The sequence below is a fragment of the Canis lupus genome, chromosome 3 (genome assembly GCF_011100685.1).
Source record: "Canis lupus familiaris isolate Mischka breed German Shepherd chromosome 3, alternate assembly UU_Cfam_GSD_1.0, whole genome shotgun sequence".
Classification (NCBI taxonomy): domain Eukaryota; kingdom Metazoa; phylum Chordata; class Mammalia; order Carnivora; family Canidae; genus Canis; species Canis lupus.
Genome location: NC_049224.1, coordinates 45108842 through 45117926, shown reverse-complemented (window position 1 = coordinate 45117926; position 9085 = coordinate 45108842). Strand labels below are relative to the sequence as shown.

General features: G+C 39.5%; 1 long non-coding RNA gene across 1 annotated transcript; it reads left to right on the top strand.

Moving 5' to 3' along the window:
• Window positions 1-5260: 5260 nt before the first annotated feature.
• Window positions 5261-6157, top strand: LOC111095368. Its single transcript, XR_005356354.1, has 2 exons — window positions 5261-5398; window positions 5524-6157. It is a non-coding gene; the product is annotated as an uncharacterized LOC111095368 (long non-coding RNA).
• The last annotated feature ends 2928 nt before the right edge of the window (window positions 6158-9085 follow it).

The window sequence follows — 9085 nt, the reverse complement described above, 5'->3', positions numbered from 1 at the left end:
AATAAAATAATAATGACAACACAGTAAATAATGACAGTTAAGTTTATACTAATGGATCTTGTACCTTTAATTTCCACTTACTCTTCCTGACACTTTTCGAATTTTTTCAGAATCTCCCTCTGATTATTCAAATATATTAAAGTGGTTTTACTTTGTTGCACTAGTAGCCATGTTTATGGTGATAGATTTTTCTGTGGAGTAGTATTTTTTCCCTATGTCCATGTCTTCCCCAGTGATTGAAGCTCTTTGGATTTTAAGATCTGGCATTCTGTGACCCCACCTCCCAGCCCCTATCACATTGGATCTTGTCTCCATCAGCAATTCTTGGATTAGTTTCACCTTCTTCCTTCTTATAGATGATTCCACGTTGTGGTTCTAAGAGTTTCTCGTGGTTTTTCTTTAGTTTGCATATCTCTTTGTTTCTGATCTTGAAATCTTTTTTCTATACCAGCCCCTTAGCTGCTGGGTCAGGCTTTTTGGCACTGCCCACAAATCTATACATAGTGTCAGCTCAGGCTACTTTTCCTGCCATGCCAAGTGCCCAATCAAATAAACTGCTCCAAGCTCTACCCATGGGAATTACTTAGCTCACCTGTGCCTTTCAAGCCACGCTTTACTGTGGCCATAATGCAGCCAAACTTCCTTTTTGGCTTACGCACATGTACCAAGATGACCTCTCTTACAGTAATTTTGGGGGTTTGTTTCCTCCTTCAGCTTATCTCATAGGATCCTCCATACAGCCATCAGTAAGAGTTGAGATAGAGACACTGGGCTCTCCTGAAGCTGATGTGTACTCTCTGGTTCTGCTTCAGCACTACCTCAGGTGTCCTATTTCCATGTTATGATAGAATCCTGGGCTCCCTGTCTGATGAAGATACAACTCTGACAGAACCCAGATCATGATGGAAGTTCTGGATACATGGGTACTTGTTCTCAAACATTTTGTCTCTTCCAGGACACAATAGTAGATATTAATGTTTAATTCTTCACTGCAAATGACAGGTCCCCATTGTAGTTCACCAGTGCCCCCTGCTCTGTGATTCTCCCACTGGGATTGGTCATGACTTTTTCTCTGAATGACTTTTCACTACTGACACCTGACTGTGTGGCCCAAGTGGCAGGAATGCTTTCACTGCAGCCTGCACCTGGGGCAGATCTTTTTCCTATAGCAGGAATGGCTCAAAGATAACAGAAGATAGATCAAGATTATGTTCCCAGTTGTGTGAAATTTGTCATTTTGATGATGCGTATTAAGCAGTACCCTCATTGGCTGCCCATTCATTTCAACTATAGGAGACTGTCCCTATTTTATCCAATTAACAATATCCACAATTATGTGTGAGACAGGGGCCCTTGGTTACCACCGGGATCTGTCACTACACAACCATCCCTGCATCCTCAGGGTTATGTACCACTTGGTATCAGGTGATTGGGACTCTACCATTTCCACTGCTCTCAGTGAACAAGCTTCATGTCAGCCCTGAGAGGAGAGTCCACACTGAAGTTGATAGCAGGTACCTTTCTCACTAGCACATGTACAGCAGCCTTGTGAATCCTGAATGCTCTGGGCCTTGCTGTGGGATATGGTCTTACATATTCTCCAGCATAGCCACTTGGCTGAGCTTTTAAGTCCCTTTCTCTACCACCTACCGCAACTGCGCAACTTTGCAACTTCACTCAGTGTGAAGTTCATCTCTTTCTCCAGGCTTCTAAAAGCCAATTTCCCAAAAGTTTGCCTCATCCTTTGGTGTTAAATCCCATATCCAAACCTAAGGAGCCACTCTCCTCACCTATTCCTATGTTCCAACACTTCCCTGAAGCCAGCACCCTGAAGGGGCTGTAAATAAAAGCTGTGTTCCTTGCCACTGAATGGCGAAGTCTTCCTTGAAGGAAGTTCTCAGAGGCACAATCCATGGCTGCTGGAGCTAGCAAGGTCTCCTTTTGAGATCTTATTAAGAAAACATAAGCTTTATAGGATTCTTCACCCATTTTCTCCAAGGCACATGCTTATTGAGATACACAGTGAACAAAATAGCCCAACACCACACATTGTTCTTTTTCTATCTTAGGACTACTTTGTATAATTTATTTATTACTTATTTTTTGTTTTTTTTTGTGTGTGGTTTTTGTTTTGTTTTGTTTTTTTGAGAGAGAGAGAGAGAATCTCAAGCAGGCTTTACACTCAGCAAGGAGCCCTACATGGCACTCCATCTCAAGATCTTAAGATCATGACCTGAGCTGCTTAACCAACTGAGCCACCCAGGCACCCCAAGAAAGACATTATCTAAGTGTTCAGAACTTAAATATATGCTCATGTGGTTCAACTGCCACATAAATACAAAAACTAAAATTATTTTCTCCAACATTATTCATTCACTATCCAGAGTTCTTTACTACTATACATCCCAAATCTCGTATCTCAAAATCAAGAAAATTAAGTCCCTAGATGGGACCTTAATGCTTACCAAATCAATTTTCACATTTTACAAATGAAACACAATTTCAACTCAATTAGCTAACTACAAGTGGAAAACATAGTTCTTAGGATTGAGAGTAGTTGTATTTAGCAAATAAAAATACAGGATGCCCAATGAAATTTTCATTCAAGATAAGCAACAAATAATTTTTCTGGTGTAAAGTATATCCCATGCAATATTTGGGACAAACTTATACTAAAAAGATATGCATTATTTATCTAAAATTCAAATTTAACTGGGGCCTTGTCTCATATGTATGTCTCTTGTTTTGTATGTTACCTGGCCACTCTACCCATGCTTCAAGGTCACTACATCCCCTCATCACGTACAGCTTCCACTCTCAGATTCTCCGAGGCTGTTACAAATTTCTGTTGTGCATTAAAACTGAAAGATGCTGTGTGCTGGGCTACAGATAAGAGATTACCAAAGATAATACAGCAGAGAAAGGCTACACACACATGGGCTTTGTAAAAACAAACAAACAAAACAAAACAAAAAACACTGTAAAAACAGTGTTATTCAAAAAACACACACTTGCTCAAATACTCTGTGTGATGTGACTTGCCTACTGCTGAGGTCAGTGCTTTTCACTCTGCAGATCATGATTTGCTAGAGGGCTGAGAAATCAATTTAGAGGATCATGACCCATATTTTTTTTTTCTTCAAGGAAATGGGATAGACTGGAACAGAAAATGCCATCTTATAATTGCATGCAGTAAGAGTAAATATTTTGTGAAAGTTTTGTTTCCATTATATATCTGTGCATGTGTATTGGATCACACTATGGTAAGCCCAGGGAGGGTAACAGCAGATGGAGCCGAACTCAGCCTTAAGTACTGGCTGTTGTTCTTTTCCACAGTTTCCACCAGGTCTCAAAGCCTATGGCCATACTAATGGATACGGCCACTGACTACATCACACACTGACCATCCCCATTGGTAAAGGAAAAGGGGGGGTGTCTCTTAAGACACAAAGACACTTATGACAAGTAGGTACAACCCCGAGCTTTCGAAACATTCTTAAGCAGCAAGCAATGCATCTCCAAGCTTAATGGCTAAGATGCAGTGGACTGTGAAGGTCAGGGAAAGTCAGGGCAGAGCTTCGTGACTATTAGAATGAAGTCACATGTGAATTTAACTTCCAGGTTAACTATAAACACTTCTTGTAGAGGGAATACATTATTGATTCCTCTGGGCTACAATTCTTAAAAACACAGTGTTGGAAGACATTCCTTCAGACTTCTGTGCTTTTAAATACCGAAAATACTTAAGTTTTATTTTCCTTCCATTAGATAGCAAAACATGACATCTTACTCATGTTAAAAGAGTATACTGATTATTAATATTGGTATTGTTTTCCCTACTGGAGCAACATTTTAAAGAGGAACCTGGTTAAAAAAAAATAAAGGAAACAATTCAAGACATGGAAAAAGTTTGTGATGTGACTCACTTAGTGTCAGCATGAACTTTCTCGGAAGCTCTGCTCAGTACCCTTGACCAGTGGGCTAGACTGCTTTTTTTCCAGCTTGTAGAGTTACCCGCCAGGATCAGAAAATACTTGATACTCATTTTTCTGTAATTTTTCCTTTTCAAACATGTTGGGGTTTTAAGTTATAAAAAGTGATCAAGGAGCACCTGGTATCTTCTCCCTTCAAATCTACCACATCTGATTTAGTTAAACATAACGAAATAATGCCCAGTTGCACCTTTTGTTGGGTGTTTTTATTGTTGATGTTATTTGTCCATTTGGTTTTCTTTAAAAAAAAAAATCCCAAAGTTGAAGCTACATCAGAGAAAAACTCCTTCATTCCATGAAGGTACCCTAACCTATGCAAAATATAAGTAAGTAAATAAATAAATAAATCACTGAATTATATAAACTATCAACTACATCGAATCACGCATACCATCTCAATTGAGAGCAATAACATGTTGAAGTAGTATAAAGGAATGAAATTATCTCTATCAAAGGAAAGTGAAAAAAATGGACTTGACTTTTCTATTTCCTATATCTGTAAAGATTATATAAAGTAGAATGAAGAGTCCAAAGAATGACATGCAGGAGTAACCCTGTGGCCATGTCTTTGGGATACATTTTGTCCACTTAGACTAGGTCTTGTTTTTAAGGGGGCAGAGAGAGGTAGCATGGACAGTTGTAGCAGGAAAAGAAATAGCTCTACTCCAAAATGTTTCAGACACCTTTAGAACTGAGCATTTTTGCACCGGGAAACTTCACATTTGCTGAGGAAATATTCTAGAAAATGAATAAGAAATAAATATCCTCAGATTAATGCTATATAAATACATTTGCTATAGGTTTCATTAAATATTCATGGTACACACATGTACAGGTCAAATTACCTTTAAATATTAAATTTCTTTCCAGTGGTTGGGGATTTCAGATTTATTCAGTGTTTATAAGGAGTGGGGATGGGACTCATGCATTATTATCTGCCAGCAAATTCGGCTGCTGGTTTAACTGGGTCCCTAAGGTTAGAAGGGACTTAACTCACAAAAATGTGGTATAGCCTCAAGTGTCTTGTCTCCGTCCTAAAAAATCACACCTGGAATTTAAAGATACACTAAAAACATAAGTATTTTTACATGTACTTTAAGGAAGAAATGGATTGTTTGGTGCCTCCTGCACAATGTGCCTGAGGCACGTTACGCTAATCTCATTTGATACAACTAGACCACAGCCAGAGTAAGAATTTCTATCCTTCCAAATGATGCAAGCGATGAAAGACAGGTTCTGAGAAACATTCTAGATTGCATGTGATCTCAGAAAAGGGCAGAATCTGGCTGGAAATCTGGTTCCTCAAGGTCCAGCATTCAAGTGTGTCTCTGGTCATGGCAAGTGTCACAGTGGGCACCTGTGTCACAACCTTCTCCAAGCATTAACAACATGAGCTTAAGCATCGGGTAATTTTTCCTTTATGTACCTCAGTGGGGGAAGCACTCTGAATTTGAACCCGTTCTGCCTCTCACCACAGGGGTACATTTGTGTATTTCCTATTGACCTGATTTTTTTTTTTTTTTCCATCAAGGATAAACCAGGAACAATGTTTCAGGACCTGCCTACCTCATAGTAGATTTGGAGGATCAGCTGAAATATTACATGGGCCTGTGGTATGGAAAAAACCAAGTCTAAAACAAATGCAGGCATTGGGAGGGTCTCATCACCCATCTTCTGGACACAGACGGTCCAGCACCTCACATCCATTCAGCACAATATCCAGTGTCCTCTCAGTATAGATGATATCCAGTTTCCTTCCCAAAATCCCATCTCCATGTTGCCTCCTACCAAGCTTTTCCATGTTTCTGTGAATAGGCCTCACGTAGTCACTGAACCGCTTGCAGAGTATGGAAAAAATGCATTCAGTGCACAGGTTTAAATGCATTCCTAAATTGGCCAAACAATTTGTCATCCAAACTACGACATTTTTGAGTGTTACTAATGATGATGCTAGGGCAGCAGGTGTAAATCAGGACTGTCCCAGGCAAGTAAGAGGAATGATCATTCCACATATACCCCATCATAAAACCATACTACTTCATCCTCCATGCACCAATATATTTTAGGAACTATATCCTGATTTAAAAAAAAAAAAAAACAGACACAGTTGGATTGTTTGTGTGTACTGAAAGTGTTATTTTGATAAATGCAAAAATGTTAAATATGCCACAAAATGTCTAAGCCTGTTTTCTTTTATTTTTTCATGCCAATTAAAATTGTTTTTTATGAGAATTCTGGGAATAGTCTAGAATTCTCTGATCCTCAGAGAAGCTCTCTCCATAGCTCTCGATGTGATCTTCCAGTGCAAGATCAAAGCAGTTCTGTCTGTAGGGCTGAAACTCTCTGGGCACTCTCCAGCCAGTGTCTCCTCAAATTCAACACTCAAAACACCTAAGACAGGTTCCCTTGCCTGGACTAGGGACAAGAGGTGGTTCCACCATCTTTGCGTGAACATAGCACAGTGTGATACTTTGCAACTCTTGAGCTATATGTAAAGCAGAGGGAGAAGAGATGTAAATGAGATTTAGGGCCAGAACCCCTGTCTGGGGGCACTTCCAACAGCCTCTGTTGCCTCTGATTTCTCACACTGCACGGGGCAGGGTGCACAAACTGCAATGTCAAAGAGAACTCCAGGAACAGGGCAGAGAGCCAGGCACCTGAGCCTGGGCTGGCAGCATGGAAGTAGCTCCTGGGGAAGGGAAGGTGACAAGGAAACATGCTGGTTCCCCATCTGACACTTACCTGCAGCACCATCTGGAATACCTACTCTGATCCGGGAAGTCCCATGGCCTCTGGGAGAAATGAGAGCTCTCTGCCACAACCCCACAGACCCTGAGAAGACTCTGGAAGAGCAGTCACAGTTCCTGGTTCATCAAAACCTACTGGGCCCAAGAAGCCTTGCAAGAATCCTCCAGCCGGCTCTGATTTCTATACTTGTGTAAAAACCTCTCAAACAACTGCCTCTTTTGCCTGGTTGAGTGAATTACTCCACACACACACCCACATTAACATTTACACACCCATACATACGCACTCCATGTATAATGCCTCCATAAATTAAGGCCTGAATTTCACAATATCGTGAGACCCCCTTCAGCATAGAGTGCATCTTCATGGAAAGAAAGTCACTCACAATCATCCAAATTCTGATTGGTGCTATAACGAAAATGCAATAAGGTGGCCTGAGAGATGTGATGTGAGGAGCCCCGCAGTCCCAGAAGGTCATGAGATGGTCCCCAAGGTTATGGGTGATGATGTGTCAGAGGATCCTTGTGGCAATGGGGCACACAGAGGTTCCTGGATGCCCTGATACCCTTGATCAGCCTTTCATGTCACTAGGTAGTGTCTCTTTTCTGTCTGATTTACCTGTGCTGCTGACATCCATAGCAGAAGTAAAGCTGTTACAAGTCACGATGGAGCTTTGCTGGGCCCTCAGGCCACTGAGCAGCCATGACCACCACCCAAGTGACTACGTGAAGAAGGGAGAACCTTCTGTTTATCTGGGCTACTGCCTTTACGGTCCCTTTGTTCTCATAACTTAACCCGCATTGAATTAGCACAGGTGTTCCACACATACTTTTATCTTTTGTCTTTTTTTTTTGTATATTTTTTTTATTGGAGTTCGATTTGCCATATCTTTTGTCTTTAAAATAGGGTATTATTATCCCATTTACACATCAGAAAACTGAATTTGAAAAGGTCAAATTGCATTCTTAATTCACAAAACTGTTATACAGAATAGTCCATGTTTAAGGACCCTCTTTTTGACAAGCCTACGTTTGGAAATTTTGCATAAACAATTGGACATTTCTCTTAAAAATAAATATAAATAAATATTTCTAGTTATTATTAAAAATCATTTTGGTTTTTCAAAAAGACAGAAAAAAAGTAGACTAATTCAGCGTTCATCATTAAGTTTTCAAACTGCCATGAAATTAGGGGGAAAAATGAGTAATTTATTATGTGTAACGGGCATGTCGTAAAATAACTTATATTATCTTTAAATGTGGATTATAGCTAAATCAAGGTGAGGACCATAAAGAATCACAATGTTGATGGCCTTGTCTGACAAATAAATTACCTAAATAAAATTCTAAAAGAAAAGAAAAGAAAATTCTAAGAAAAATCTATGGTCAAATACGTGTTTTCTCCAAAACTAAAATATTCTCTGCTCATAGACTTTAAACTTCTTAAGTACAGAAGCTCTGTCAGATTAGTCTTTTTATCTACAAAACTCCTCACACATTTCTGAGCAAAAAATAGATGCTTAAAATATGCTTATTCACTTAACTTAAATAATATCCCACTCCCAGTTTTAGCCTCTGAGAATAAAAAGTATTTGCATAGTGTTTAACAATTTATAAATCACTTTTATAAATGACATTTTCAAGTACAATTACTGTGATTATCTCTCATATGAACCATAGAAGCTAGAACTAAAAAAACCTGTAAAGTTTCCCAAGTAGACATGGCTTTTAAAAATTGTATCTTAGGGTGCCTGGGTGGCTCAGTGGATTGGGCATCTGCTTTGGCTTGGGTCATGATCCCAGGGTCCTGAGATCGAGCCTCGTATTGGGCTCCCTGCTTAGCTGGGAATCTGCTTCTCCCTCTCCATCTGCCCCTCCCCCGCTTGTACTCATGCATGTGCACGCTCTCTCTTTCTCTCACATGCTCTCTCGCTCAAATAAATAAATAAAATATTTTTAATTGTGTTTTAATAAGTCAGCATGCATCATTTGACTCCAGACCCTACCATCTTGTTTGTATGCAACTGTACTTTTTAAATAAATGGATACATCAATCCATCAATCAATGAAACTATTGGGAAACAAGCTGTAAAATCATGTTGTAAAGCAACCAGTTAATTGATGATCAGTCCCAAGGTTATTATTTATGTGTTCTTAATTATTATTATTTTTTCAAACAAGAATGAGGCAGATGAAAAGCAAACATAAAACAAACAAAACATATACTCCACCAAAACAGTAGTCACGTTGTCACCAAGGGGTATGTGTGTATCTTCGCACTCAGAAAGGTTTAGAAGTGCTTGCTTCATGAAAAGGGTTCATAAAGAGCTACATAGTTTGGCACCA